Source organism: Sinocyclocheilus grahami, unplaced genomic scaffold (assembly GCF_001515645.1).
Source record: "Sinocyclocheilus grahami isolate Dianchi unplaced genomic scaffold, SAMN03320097.WGS_v1.1 scaffold6.1, whole genome shotgun sequence".
Classification (NCBI taxonomy): domain Eukaryota; kingdom Metazoa; phylum Chordata; class Actinopteri; order Cypriniformes; family Cyprinidae; genus Sinocyclocheilus; species Sinocyclocheilus grahami.
The window spans coordinates 3,738,573-3,754,142 of NW_015505185.1; the positions used below are offsets into that span (position 1 = coordinate 3,738,573).

Sequence of the window (15,570 nt, forward strand, 5' to 3'; positions counted from 1 at the left end):
CAGTGAAACAATGCAGTACCACTGCTGTAGTATTTCTGATCTAAGCAGTTCATTTAAAACCGTATGCATTTCATTTAAAAGTATGTCAACAAACCATGTTATATACTACTAGATGGGAAGTTGATCCCTACAGGCATTTCCATATTTCATGAGATTTAAGTCGTATTTCCAGCGATCCAGGGGCTTATCAAATATAGGTCTTGCTATAGGGAATTGTGTGAGGACTACAAGTTGACACTGCAGTAAAACTGGATGTACTGTAGATGTGTTGACTAGTTATATAAGCAGGTTTCTTCCCTTTTTGTGTCATGTAGGTGCCATGAATAATACAATACCAACCATCTGCTAAATTTAAAAACTTCCTGCTAGCTTTCTTCAAGACATTCCTCATGCAATAATATCAAACAGTAATACATTTGTGTAAATCGCCATAATATTACAATGTCGGTGCAATTATGTTAAACAAACAAACATATATATATATATAAAAAAAAATTTTTTTACTAGCTCAATGGGTTTGTGCCAAATAAACTGCAAAATAATAATAATAATAATAATAATAATATCATCATCCAACATTTCACTAAAAAGGTATTGCCCACTTACATGCAATTTAGTTTAGCTACTTTTACTTATTAGCTTGTAATAACTAACTAATTTAAGAGCAATTTGACCCTGGTATTCTTTAAAGTGCTTTGGAGTACTATAGAAATACAATGGTATATTAATATGATCAAACAGTATACTGTATATCAAAGTACCACAGTACAATCATAAAGCCTCAGGAAGCAGCTATACTTTTTCTGATCGTCATGGTAACCCAGCATCTAAAAAGCGCAGCGGCTACCCACGGAGCAGCTTAGCGGTAGGCCTCCACCGCACATGGGCTTTTTATGTACCTCCAACTGTCCCTCCTGTGTTCCTGGCCTGCGCTCTATACTACGGCCCACTCCCAAAAGAGCTGACAGTACACTTTCCATCGGTTTGACTTAAATAATAATAAGCACTTTTGAAGGACTTGAAAAAGACAAAAGTAATGAACACAACTCAGGAGAGGCAATCGCTGTCCTGACACAGACGGATGGACATGGCGAAGCCTGTCAGTCCTGCAGTTGCTAATTAGCAGAAATGAAGTTGGATTAAAAACTTAATGGGGGGTTATAACAGTGCAAGACACAAAGCTAAAAGAGTCAGCAAACCTTTGACAGGCTGTTTCTTTAAAAGCAACGTTTACACAGTTGTTCTCTCTCCCTCTGGCCTCTATCCTCTTGTCCTATTTTCTGTTTTGTTATTTATTAATGAGCGTCAAACAGTAGCAGAAACACTTTCAAATGATAGCATGGCCTTGCTCATGTCTGCCACCAATCCATGTTCTGCTGATAGCTTTGGGTTAGAGTGACTAACTAGTCATCCAACAACCGACTAATCGATTAGCATTTATCCTTTATTTTGTTTTTTTACAATATCTTCACAAATGGGACACAACCTTCTTGAGAGGAGTTTTAAAGTGCTAATGTGTGCTTTGCTTTAGCATGCTAATAATCAGGGGTGTAAAAATGATCTGAAAAGTGGTGGGAATATAATAAACACTGGGCTTGCTTCATGAATATTAATTAGGTGACAAAGATCGCCAAGTTATCCTAACACATTTTCTGAAAGGCAATTACGTTGGTGCTAGCCATGATATGATTACCATTTACCATTTGCGTATTCGTTTAATCCACTGCCAGCTCCACTGGGTGCCAGAAGCTTCCACTTGTTTTTCTTCAAAACATTGTTTAATGTGAGCGGCTACAGCAGTCTTCAGTGTCACATGATCCTTCAGAAATCATTCTAATATGCTGATTTGCTGCTCAAGAAACATTTCTTATTATCAACGTTGAAAACCGCTATGCTGATTAAATGTTTGTATTTGTATGCAAAAATTTTCAATTTGACAATTTTTTTAATTTTTGTAAAAATTTTAAAAATTTTACAATTTTACAAAGGCTAAAATGTTTTCTTTGCACAATGCCCAAGCAAAATCAAACTGTTGAAATTATTATTTTCTAAAAGTCTCCAATTCATTGTTAAAGCATTGTTCTCATTAACTAAAACTCTTAAAAATGCTCTCTTAAAAAAAACTCTCTTAAAAATGGTTATCGGAGTTGGAATAATGCAGAAATAAAATAAATCAAATATTAGAATTTAAAAAAAACTTAAACTTTTTACAAATCTGAAACAGAAAAATAAAGCTAAATAGTAGAAATCTTCTAAACCCATAAGACCTTCATTTATCTTCGGAACACAAATTGAGATATTTTTGATTAAATCTGAGAGCTTTCTGACCCTGCATAGACAGCAACACATGGTTCAATGCATGCATCATACTGTCATGAATGCTCGTCAAAGTCTGACACGGAAGGGAAGAAATTGTTGAATAAAGTTTTTTTTTTCGTGCACAAAAAGTATTCTCATAGCTTCATAACATTATGGTTGAACCACTGATGTACATGGACTATTTTAACAATGTCTTTACTACCTTTCTGGGCCTTGAACGTGTCAGTTGTGTTGCTGTCTATGCAGGGTGAGAAAGCTCTTGGATTTCATCAAAAATATCTTAACTTGTGAGTTTGAACTGACATGAGGGTGAGTAATTACTAACAGAATTTTCATTCTTGGGTGAACTATCCCCTTAAGAAAAGCATGTAGTGAACATGCTAATTAATACAAATATTTACTCTGACTAGTCCACTATGAAAAAATTGCAATTTTGCCCATCTCTATTTTGGGTAAAATATCAACATACATCATCTGTGGTATTGTATGTACATCACAATAGCATCCGTTTAGCAGAGAATGTAAGCGTATGCCATCTCAATATCCTGAGTGCTCAGCACTGATCACATAAAAGAACTATAAAGGCTTGAAACAGCACAGAATTTAAAGGTGCATTAATTTCGGAGCCGAGTTTGAGATAACTCATACTTAACTCAAATAAAACCCCCCTGACATGACAAACGGTCCTACCAAGAGGCAGCCAGAGAACAGCATGTCTCAAGTTGTCGGCAAATGGGAGAGATGAGTAAAAATGGCTGAGCAAATGAGGCCCTGGCTGCGCTCACACAGAGCAAAGTGAACTGTTTACTCAGAGCACACAGGGGAAGATGACTTTTACTGCAACCCCATCCTCGCTCTCTCCCTTCCCCCACTCACTCTCTCAGTAACACACACTCTTCCTCTCTCTCTCTCTCACTGTCTGTAGTGAGTGAATGTCAGAGGGTGAGTGTGCATGACCTTGAGTCGCGTCAGAAGCACAGCGAGGGTCGTGCTGCCTGCAGGCGTCCTTGAACTGCATCTGCAAGACAAAAAAAAACCTTCACGGTACCCTAATAAATATCTCAAATATCCTGGCTTTCTCTAACGGCAGCCTGCGCTATCAGTCCCTGTGATTAAAAATTTCATAGAGCCGGTGTACCTCTAACCTCACACCACAGAGGAATCGCAGTTATCTGCTTTTCTAGCCAAAGATACGATTTGCGATATGAAGGCAGTGCATCGTCTAAGAGATGACACATGGGAGGGAGTCGAAGTATAAGGGAGCTTAAAAGGAGGTCAGATAGCTTACGCACACTGATGTAGTGTTTCTCCGCTTCGAATGCCATCCATAACAGAGACATGCATGCCATGCCACCCAATTACATAAAGGAGGTGCGGAAATGTTGAGATTGCATCCCTTTCTGCTACAACGTTTTGGCCAAAAATTGTTAAAATAAAAAAAAATTGATAAAAATATATTTTGTTTGGGTTTAAAAAATTTTGATCAATTAATAATAATAATAATAATCATCATCATCATCAAAATGATTGGCTTCACCAAAAAAATTGAAAAATTTAAAATGTATTGTTAATAATGAACTGAAATATAATTTTTAAATAATATTGCAATCCGAATTTATGTAAGCCATAAAATGCAATTGTTAATTATTGTATATTTTTAAGTAAATGTAAACCATTTTATGTAATTACACCTAATTTGATTGCCATCTATAACAGTGAAATGTGTGCCACACAATTACATAAAGGTGGCATTTTTGGCCATTTTTGCCAAAAATGACAAAATAAAATTATTTTTGGTTTTGGGAAGAAAAATAAAGCCCATCAGAACACTAAATGCATTTAAAGTAATTACTTTAAATTGACAATTAAAAATATTTCTATATTATATAAAATATTTATATTATAATATTTTTTTAAAATATTACGTCCAGAATTCTTCATTTCGGCTCAGATATTTCCCTTTTAAATGTTTTTACTAATTAAATGCACACCATTTTCATAATTCCACCCTGCCACCTCAAAGAATGGTATGAACTACTCTGAACGCTATTGCATTAACACTTCGTAGATGCTCACCCTAGATAGATGGCTTTTTCTGGGAGGTCAAAAACAGATACATGCAGCGCTTTTACAACGTGAGCGATGACAGATTCTCAGAGGCCCGGGCCCTCTTCCGAGGAAGTAGAATTGACCCCCTCGGCAGATGAAACCCTACACCCTGCCAATCGTGGCCGCGCTGGTACCCAGCTGTTCTTGTCCTGCACTTGGGTGTGCTTCAGCCTGCATAGAGCGGTTTTTAGTTTAACCTCAGGAGGGTGATCAGGAGGGGACGGAATTTAGTGTTGTTCATCATACCAGCCTGGTATGGCTGAAAACATGTTGCCAGATATCTTATCTGAAAATACTATGCATGCAGGTTGGCCTGCGGAGCTAAGTTTAAACAAGTCACTGGAATGCTTGGACACATTTGCCTTTCACAACACTCAAGATACATACCGTGACAAGAAGTAAAAAACAGAGCTCATTAATATTGAAACTGGCGAACATGTAGGCGAGAATCCTTGTTCTTAACAGGAATACGCTGTAGGGATATTTGAGCATAGTGGTATACATTTGTCATGTGGCAACGCGCTGAACAACTGCCAGGGGTCCTGATAAGGAACCGAGACTTGGTGACCCTGAGATCAGAGGTTATGTTCACGGACAAAATGGAAAGGCTGATTAGTTAGTCTGTCTTCCCCTTTAATACTAAGGGCAACATCACAGAACATAAGAGGCAGCCCAAAAAGCTGGGCAACTAAACTAAACTAAAATAAAAATGGAATATGTATTGAATATTTTTTATATTGTCATATACCTTCAATTTTTGAATGTTATATATTTTCTCTATAGGCTAAATAATGAAAATGTATTTTTCATTAAAAAAATTAAAAATAAAAATTAAGATTTTTCTGTTGCTCAAGTTTGAGTCTGAAACACATCTTAAAGTATTAAAACATCTGTCTTAACATTCTCATTCTTGCTCTTTAGGGAACTTTTGGTCATAAAAAGGGTATTAAAATCATTGCAAAATCATAATTTGCATACCTAGCAAAATCATCACTTGGAAAAAAAAAAGAATATTATCACCCAGTCAGTGTGGTTTACACTGTAGAAATATTTCCTATAGACGGTAATGAATCAATGTCATATTTTTATATTTGTAATATCCTTTCAGATCAATATAATTCTATTCCACAAGATTCCGAATTCCATTCCAAGCCCTTTAAACTTATTTCACTGGGACTCTTTGCTTTGTGCTGGAGAAAATAGGTCACATATAGTCTTCCAATTTTTTTGACCGGACAAAAGAAAAGTTCAGCTGAGTTTTATCACATAACTCAGCAGAGACCACCTTCATTAACCCCAGCGAAGAGAGATCAAGCTCTCATATTGCCAGATGTGCTTTGGAGCCCTTATCAGCCAGCATGTATGTGAGACAGGCTGATCTTAATTAAATACTACTCCTATCCAAAGGCTATGCAGCTCACTCATTTTTACTCCCTTCACTGCTGCCTTTTCCCATTCAGGGAGGAGATTATTTCAGCGGCTAATGGCGGAGGACTCTAAAAATCCCTTGCCTTATTAAGTAACATATTGTGCCTCATGCTATCTTAAGCAAATGGTTTCGCTGGAACTCGCTAGAATTCAAAGCCGAGACCCAACACCGTGGCTTTGGCTGTGACAGGTTGCCTCATTTTGGAGCCACATGTTTACTCACTTGTTAGGTAGCAAATGGTGCTTGTTGTTACAATTCTCAATTTCAACTCATCAACATCAATAGTCACCTATATGTTGATGCAGTCGCATTAAAATACAGTGTAAACAGTATGGCTGAGGATTTGAAACTGTAATTGAAAAAAAAAGGTGATAAAACTTGTGAACTTCTCAGGTCACATGTTCCTGCATTCAAAAATAGCTGGATGGAGTGTCGTAGAATGTAACGCAAGATGATTTTTAAAAACGTTTAACTACTTTAAACTTCAAAACATCATCTTAAATGTGACCCAAATGGCATTAGATGCTGACAACCAAAGACTTTACATAGGCCATCTATTTTAAAACATAGCAGACAGAATACTACAAACATGTCTACCATGGGCAAAACAACAAAATCAATAGCAAAACATTACTGTGAACTGTCAGCCAGTGATTGGTTTATGTTCACTGATATGGAAATAGAACAAACAACAATATATTGACTTTTAACACTTTATGAAATATCTATTCAATGCTTTCCCTGCCAAAACAATGATACTGAATTACATTGTGTTTTTAGCATATATTGATTAATTCGATTCATTATCAGGTAATTAATATGATTAAAATAAACTGGCAGCGCAACTACATACTGATTAATTTGACTTACCATATACTTCTTAAAAGTAGAGATGCACCGATTGCAATTTTCTTGACCGATTCTGATTTCCGATTTATTTTGTTAGTGTGATCTCGCCGATACCGATTTTTGCCGATTCCGATTTTCTTTCTAAGAACTATAATTGACAGCATATACAAACAAAACGTTTCCGTTTCTTCAACGCAAAGTTTTATTTTCAGAAAAAAACACAAGTAAAAAGTAGAGCCCGACCAATATGGGTTTTTTGGGGCCGATACTGATACTAGGGAGTAAAAAAAAGTCAGATACCGATATATTGGCCGATATTCTTTGTGTATACTATAGTACAGTACCAGTCAAAAGTTTGGACAATTTCCCATTCGTGTGTCCAAACATTTGACTGGTACTATATATAGAATACAGTATATACATAAACAGAATATATATACATAAACACATTTTTTGCAATGATGACTCAAATGTGGTGATCAAACACTTATAATGGTGACAGAGATATGTAAGGGCATTTAACAATTTAACAAACTTGCGACAAGTGCGATGCACAAAGTAACGGGGTGTTAGTTGTAACACACGTGGTTTGAATATTTATTTTACCATAGTCCCCTACCTCTGTAAATAAATACAATATAAATTTCAAGTCTCGGGCACTTTAATGCCCTTCGAATGTAACGTGTACGTTCCCTTGGAACTGGAATCATGGCGGAATTTCCTGTGAAATCCACTTCGCAGGGCACTTAAGGTTGAATAAGACAAGGCGTGAATGCTGCCTGAACAAGAAACCTCCTTACTGAAGGGAAAGTGTTGACTGGTGTCACTATCTCGCGAACACGCCGGCGAATCTCCACCAAATTCGGGGATCCCTTCAGCTCGAGGAGCCCTCTCGAATGCCACCCTCCGCGCGTCGGTAGCCCCCCGGGATCGCTAGATCGGTCGGCGCCGGACCGCGAATTTAACCACCCGTAACTCCCGAACCCCGGGGGCTATCGACGCGGGGGTGGTCTCATTCGAAAGAGGGCCTCGAGACGTACACTCGATTTGCGTTCGAGAGGGTTCCTTGAACTGAAGAGATCCCCCGAATTTGGTGCGGATTCACCGCGCGGTTATGGAGATATGGCTGTTCAAAGTTTCAATGGTTTTCCATTGACTTAAGCTTTAAAGCGTTTCATCCAGGTCGCCAGTAGCAAACAATGGAGCGTGCTCTGCTGGACAAACTAAGTAATTACACCATTTCAAGCATTTTATCTACATTATATGTTCTGTAAAAAAAGAAAATTCATATTGGCGGCATATTCGCCGATAACGATATATCGGCGACAGGCTCATATCGGCCGATAATATCGGCAAAACGATATATTGGTCGGGCTCTAGCAAAAAGTCAGTAATAAAATAAGAACAAATAAAAAAAATTGCAAACAACAGCACAAATAAATGCAATAGAATAAAGAGAGCTTTGAAACTAAGTTTTTCAGGTTAAGTAAGTTTTTATTCAGTTAAGAAATACTACAGAAATTACAGTAATCAAATGTAAAATAACACATCCAGTGTTATTTTACATTTGATTTCTTTAAATTCTGTAGTTTTCATTGTAAAAATTAAATACAGATTAATGCTTACCATTAAAGTTATAAAACATATTGAGCCAAGAGCAGAAAATTATTTTCTTTGTCTTTTGTTCTTTGATTAACATGACAGACAGCAGCAGGAATATTGGACTGCGGTCCCTTTAAGAGTTTATCCAAGGACCAATCACCGATCCGGGCCGATCATGAGGAAAATCGTCCGATTCCGATCCCTGGCCGATCGATCGGTGCATCTCTAGTTAAAAAGTCTTCACTAAAATACACGATGACTTCAGTTATTGTTACAACTATATTTATTACAACAATATAAGGGTTCACAATTTGATTTATTTTGGTTTTATACTTAAAAGTGTGGAATTTCGGAGGAAACTAGATACTGTGGTAAATTTGACTAGATACTGTGGTAAACTTTCCAATATAGTCTGACCCGACAGAGCTCAATGTAAATAACGAGCTAGTGTAAAAATAGACTTTTTGTGCTCTGGAAAACGTTCTTGTGTTGGCCTAGTCTGTGTTTTGTGTCTTTCACATACCTTCCAGCCTGCAAACTGCCTGTCTAACCCTCGTCCGACCTTCAGCCGAGAGAGAGGCAAACATGGTTGACCTGCCACTAAACTTTCCCCGGCTGGATGATAAGCGCTTGTTTAATTATATTCATCTACATGGATCTGACATTGTTCCAGGATGATGTCAGAGCGCAGCAAGGTTAGTGGGAGCTGAAAGTGGATGGGAATGTTAAAGCCACCCACCGCAGCACTTTGCAGGCAGCAACTTTATTTTCTGCTTTGTTCCACGAGCTCAGAGGGCAGCTTCACTATCCGCTGTTTCCGAGGGCATACAAGGGCATCCGCCGAATACAGGCGAACCGGTTGGGAACACTGTGGAAGATTGCATTAAAGAGAAATAAATGTCACTCAAACGTGAAATACGGCAGCTCTGCGTGCTAATAGCCTGTTGGATGCTAGCCCATGACAAAATGTTTGCGAAATGAACGTATTTTGGGGTTTTATTTTATATAATAGTATCGTTTTTCAATGAGGTAACCTTCAACCCAAAGTTTCGAAATTTGACCAATCGCAATCATATTTTAAGGAGGTACACCCTTTTTTTAGCGCGAACTAGGAGTGAGGGCGAGCACATGGAGGACATGCCAATGTTTTCATGACAACAGCAGGTCTTGTGAAGTGATCACTCAAAGGCAGGTCAATTCCCTTTGATAGATAGGTTTACGTGTGTGCACCTCAGGGGGGGGGAAGAGTACGCAGGGCTGCTATAAAACATCTTTAATGGCTGAACCCGGTGCTGCTCCAGTCTTCATCTCATTTACAGGCAACTTGGATGTTTTATCACCTTCAGCTCTCCTTGCTAGCCTCGCCACCCACACGAACAGAGCGGGCGGATGGTGGATGAGCAGACCCGAGCGCCAATTATATCGTTGCCCTTATTTACACCATTCAAATGTTTTAAGGTCAGCTCTAATCTCCTTCTAATCAGCGAGGTCAAACCACAAAAAAAGTGCGTACTGCTTCAAAAAACATGCCAGCTAAATCAGAGGCGTCTGCGAATGTCAGGCGAACCACAACTGCATAAGCAACAAAATGGCACATAAAAGCTGAAAATTGTCAGCCTGCTGTGCATAAAATGGAGGTTAACTGAAGCTTGTGTGAAATTGTGTCACTGCAGTTGACCGGAGTAGAGGTCTGGTTTGCACAGGGTCACGTCGACATGTATCAAAAGGGTATTAAGGTCGTAACTGTCATTTTAGATTATCGCAAATCCCCTTAGATTTGCTCTGAAAACAGATCGATTTGCGTGTAAGTGGACTCTTAATACAACTTATCCTATCTTATGTAACATACTGTGCTAGTGAGACCAGAACTTGGTCAATAGTGTGTCAAAATGTAGATGTTTACACACCTACAAAAAACTCCTACTTGCAGATTAAAACAATAAGGTTCTGCTATCAGCAAAATTTGACAATCTAACAAGTGGCCTCCATTTTGTGCACTTTGGCCCAAATAATTCTACCCTAGCGTAGCAGTTCTGATTCTGTGTTCTAGTTCCTTTCTGCTGATGCCACAAATGAACACAGCACAGCAAAAAAGATGCCATGAGGTTTGTGCTAAGAACAATCACATCAGTCTGCCCATCTAGCATGGTTGAAGAAAAGACCAAATCTATCTTTTTTTTAAAAAAAAAAGCATCTGAAGTTTTCAATAGTTTTAGAAAATCCTCTTTCTGTAATGACATTTTAGAACAAACCTTCGGTGGTGGGAAACATCCTAAAACTCTGAAGGTCATGTTAATCTGTCTTGGGAGCAGGGGAATTAAAATAGCCAGGCTCTCATCATGTACAGAGGACATGTCCTTCCGAATATTCAACTTCTTTAACTACCAATATGGGCTTTTTGACAGCGGATTCAAAAATTATTATTATGTTTGGTCACCTCAACTATGAATGTGTGGAAACCCAATCATATACATGAATAAAATATAATTTTTATTTCACACACAAAATAATGAGAAGGTCACTAGATTTTAAAATATGACATTACTATATGGTTTTATAATATATAATCTGTAATATCTAATAATCTAAAAAAAAAAAAAACTATGAATAATGCTATTTTTTTTACATATATAATAACTAACAAAATGATCATATTTTATTAATATATTGCAGATATTATAAATTCTAAATAAATATACGCTACTGTTCAAAAGTGTGGGACTGGTAAGCTTTTTTTTTAATGTTTTTGAAATTTTGCTTACCAAGGTTGCATTTATTTGACAAAAAAAACAGCAAAAACAGTAATACTGTAAATATATCTACAATTTAAAATATGTACTTTCTATTGTAATATATCTTAAAATAGAATTTATTGGCAAAGCTGAATTTTCAGCATCATTACTCCAGTCTCTCATGACCCTTCAGAAATCATTCTAATATGTTGATTTGCTGCTCAAGAAACATTTCTTATTATTCTCAATGTTGAAAACAGTTGTGCTACTTGATATTTTAGTGGAAACTGTGATACATTTTAGTTTTTCAATATTATTCCATGAATAGAAAGGTCAAAATCACAGCACCTTTACTGTCACTCACCCACCCCAAATGATAATAATGATCACTTTCACCTCAGTTCATCTTAAATGGCCTGGCCTAACACTTTACTTGAGACTGTTACCTTCCACAAATAACAAATCACGTTCAGGTGATCTGACACACACATCTTTCTTCCTGGAGCCTTGTTTTCACCTCAGCTACGGGCGAGATCATTGTTCATAATTAACCCAGATCACTGGTCGAGGGAATATCATGTGTCCCGACCTGACAAAACATCTTATTAAACTGTGCTTGACCTTGGTGTGACTCCTAAAGTGGATGTCAACCTTGAACTGCGGATGACACACTACCACCAAATGGCCTTAATCCACTCAACAGAGCAGGCTGGATCAGGTTTCGGCCCCCATTATTGGAGATGCCCACTAAAAATACACCAACGAACAGTAAAGTGCTGTTCCAAAGCAGTCCAAGCATGACCAAGACATGTCCGCCACTTCCAAGGTCTCGCAGAGCTGCTGTCTTTAGTATGCGCTACTTGGGGGAAGGTAATGTTCTGATTTACTGATGACTATCAAATGTAAAAACAGCTGCCCCTTTGTGATGAATGAGGTGACACTTTTTGTTCAAAGCACCAATAAAACCTTTAAACAAAGCACAAATGACCACAACAAAAAAAAGACTACACCTCTCTAGCGATGCAAAAGCACCAAGAATTAACATATCAAAGTGGCACGTTGAAAACACAGGACTGTAATGTTTACCCAGTTGTGTTTCTGTCTCTCCATCACCGTAGATTCCTTCCACAGTCCAAACACGGAGGGCAACTAGACTACGCCAAAAAATTTGCCATGAGCTGAACTCAACAAAACCGCACCCCCCGGGTAACGGCATGAACTACACACCCACAACGTGTTGTGAAGGGGTGCCTGCTGTTGCTCAGTAACAGATTAGCCCAGTTTATGCTTTAGCGTGGTGGATCCACTGCCCAACACCGCTCGCTCTCTGCCAAATCATGGCCAGAGGACTTTCCAGACACTCACGCTAAACAGCCCTTGACCATGAACTGTCTGACTGTTCGAACATTTTCAAAAACCTTGAACACTTCTCTGTGATGCCCATACTGCCACAGAACTTAATATCTTTATATCTGTAATATCTTGCTTGATAACAGCACAATCTATTTTTCAATTTCAGCCGCCTTCGGAAATAACAGCCATGGTATTTAACTCTGAAATGAGCAAAGCATACAAGAAAATATTAAATGTCTTTAAAGAACATATTATTTTGGCTGAACATGGTGTTCCCTCTCATTCTCAGTGCCTCTGGCAATAAGAAGTTCATTTACTAGCTGAAGAGAGACCTATTTGAGAAAGCTGAGAGTGACTGTCAAGAATGGAGAAACTATTAGAAAGATAGATAGATAGATAGATAGATAGATAGATAGATAGATAGACAGACAGATAGATTTGAAGCCACATTTGAAGTCTTAAAAATTATAAATAAAATACATACGCACATATATCTGTTTAAAATCAGGCTGGATATAAACAGTACAGCAGAATATCTACCAGCTGACACATTTCCACCGTGGCTCATAATATATCATCAAACCATCCTTCCATAATCTAAACTCTGAAAAGGCCAATACGCTGTACGAGCAGACGGTAATTTTGTATTCAAAGTGGTGACACAATCTTTTCTCACCATATGTTATAGATTACCAGGCAATGAATTCGGTTTAATTAACTCTTAACAAACACCTTGAAGGTCTAAGTTCAAGCTGTGCATTATTTTCTTGATCTGCTCGCCACAGAGCCGTCTTTGTCTCGGCAGGCAACCGTTGGATTAGATTTACCTAACGACATCTAGCAAGCATGACCTCATATCTTATCGAACTGGGTACACAAAAATGCAGCCGGTGAAATCACCCGTGTCGTAATGTCGCCACAGAGCTCCTTGGAAAGACTTTACTTTCACAGTACCTGGCAGAAACCAATCTCAAACACAAAGAGAATGATCATGAGACCGTCATGGTCCTAAAAAGTGGGTACAGTGATTCTCGCACCTTTCATGCGGCTCTCAACGTGGCGATAAATCCATCACCTCAGCCTCACGTCCATCTCACATGCTGCTGTCCTCTCTCGCCATATATCAATCTTCTCAGTCATTCATAAATTCTAAAAATCCCCTTTTAGTTAATTGCCAAAGCAATTTAATTTCTAAAAAAGCCCTCAGAAGAGCAAGTCATAATGAAGTAGGGATACATCCAGCGACTCTCTCTGACAACGCCACTCTTTTTGCGCTTGCTGGTGTGAGTGGATGAACAGTGAAAGATGCTTGCATTAAAGCCATATAATTATGTGAGGGTGAAGCACTCCACAGCTCGGCTTATTGTAGCAGACACAATGCCCTTGCCTGAGCTCTGTAGGCTCCAGAAAGGACAAGCGGCTAAGAAGTTGTGAAGGACAATCCCCCCTAATAGGACAGCACTGCGGCGGCCTTGGACTCTGAATTCTCTGCTCGACAGGGGACATACATCAATCCGTCAGCCCAGCCACAGACAGCCCTGTAACCTTCAAAAGTCTCAGGATCGGTGAGGAATGATTGGCATTCGAGTGAGCCACTTTTCTCAGTGGGCTTTGCTTCATATAACCCAGGTGGTTAAATTAAGACACCATTGAATAACAGTCTTAAGTCCAATTTAACTATCGCCCCTACTGCGTCCTCTCAAGCCTTCAATTATGCTGATCCTGCCACACGGTGACCTGCAAAAACCTTTATCCCCATGGCCATTAAAGCTGTCTAGAGACCTAGACGTGGGAGCCAGGGCAATACATGTTGGAAATGATCGGCTCATCCCGCTGTTCTAATTCAAAGCTGACTGCAGAACCAAAATGTAGTGGTTTTGGTGAATATTTCTGAAAAATCAGCCAACATCTAAACCAACTAAAAGAGTGAAAGTTCTAAAAGTTGCTGTGACATTTAGTTATAAGTAGGCCCAGATGGAATCTGCAGGAGCTTTTTACGTTTTCCACACTGATTTTGTAGGAAATGTGCAAAATTCTGTGCTACGGATTTTAATATTGTAAAAATGTGTTTAATGAAGCTTTTATTGGTATATGAAAGCATATGGTTAGCTGACGTGAAATTCTTCTGGGACATTGATGGCCTACGGTACCTCAAAACTCTAAAAGTTGCGAGGAAACAGAAGTGAGCGTTCGTTTCTTATGTATTGTGATGTACACACAAGAAATTATTTATTTATTTATTTATTTTAGAAAGTAGGGCAGTTGACTTGGTTTTATGAATTAGTTGTTGACTGGATATTAAGAAGATGGCATTGCACTCAAAAATGAATGTCAGCATATGCATTTAGTATTTATGCATTTAAAACACTTTAAACAGCATTTTGCCAATTATTTTACAACTAGTGAGGGAGAAAATAGCTCAATTTTAAATGGTCGGGTCACACACAAATACATAAACTCTAAATTTTGTTATTGTTAAAGCAGGGCCAATGTTCTGTAGTGCACTAGAAATGCTCACTAGTCACAGCGCTTCTACATACTTTAACCTCAAATCTTGATGCTGAAACCTCCATAGACATGTAATACATCAACTATCCATTATCAAATGTCTGAAAAATGTGACCTAGAAAATATCACAAATAAATATGTACGGGGTGAAGCATGTGTAGAACTTTATGAATGACCGTCATTCAAATTCTACAGAAGTATGTGGAGCCTTCAGTGGGCACATGTCTATAAAACTAAATAGGAATCTGTAAAAAAGTAGAGTACGGACTTAGTGCATAAAAAGCTCAAATAATCCAGAAATCTTAAGGAAATGCATTCAAACCCAACCTGTAAAGTTTGGCTCCTGATTTCTGAGTCTTAACACATGTGAAGTTAAGGATAGTTGCACACGTGCCATAAATCGCATACCTAATATTGGCCTACTCTATAAAAACATCACTGATACACATCGCTCGCCTTGGGCTGACATTTCTATTCTACAGATGGAAAAATCATTTCTGTGGTGTACTGCTGATAGATGAGCTGGCACACGGAGACATGATTTAAGATGCTTCTTTCCTTTTGCCCTCCACTTTTGCTTACGCCATTAGTTTAATACAGGACTCTTTGCTTGCATTTGTCTTTTTTTTTTAACCACCCCCCCGCCCGCCTCCCACTCCCCACACTCCC

The 15,570-nt window shown here is 38.3% G+C and overlaps 1 protein-coding gene across 5 annotated transcripts in view; it reads right to left on the minus strand.

Annotated features, from left to right (window-relative positions):
- LOC107587564 (nuclear receptor-interacting protein 1-like) overlaps positions 1-15,570 on the minus strand; it is a 34,667-nt gene that overhangs the window by 15,272 nt on the left and 3,825 nt on the right. Inside the window, exon 2 of one of the 5 annotated variants that reach the window (XM_016275392.1) lies at positions 3,277-3,337. The exons of 1 other annotated variant lie outside the window; for it this stretch is intronic. The gene's annotated coding sequence lies outside the window, so the exon portion shown is untranslated. Of the gene's footprint in view, positions 1-1,700; positions 1,775-3,276; positions 3,338-8,831; positions 8,850-13,430; positions 13,877-15,570 lie in introns of those variants that run through there. 3 more of the 5 variants (XM_016275400.1, XM_016275425.1, XM_016275417.1) reach the window with 3 other exon arrangements.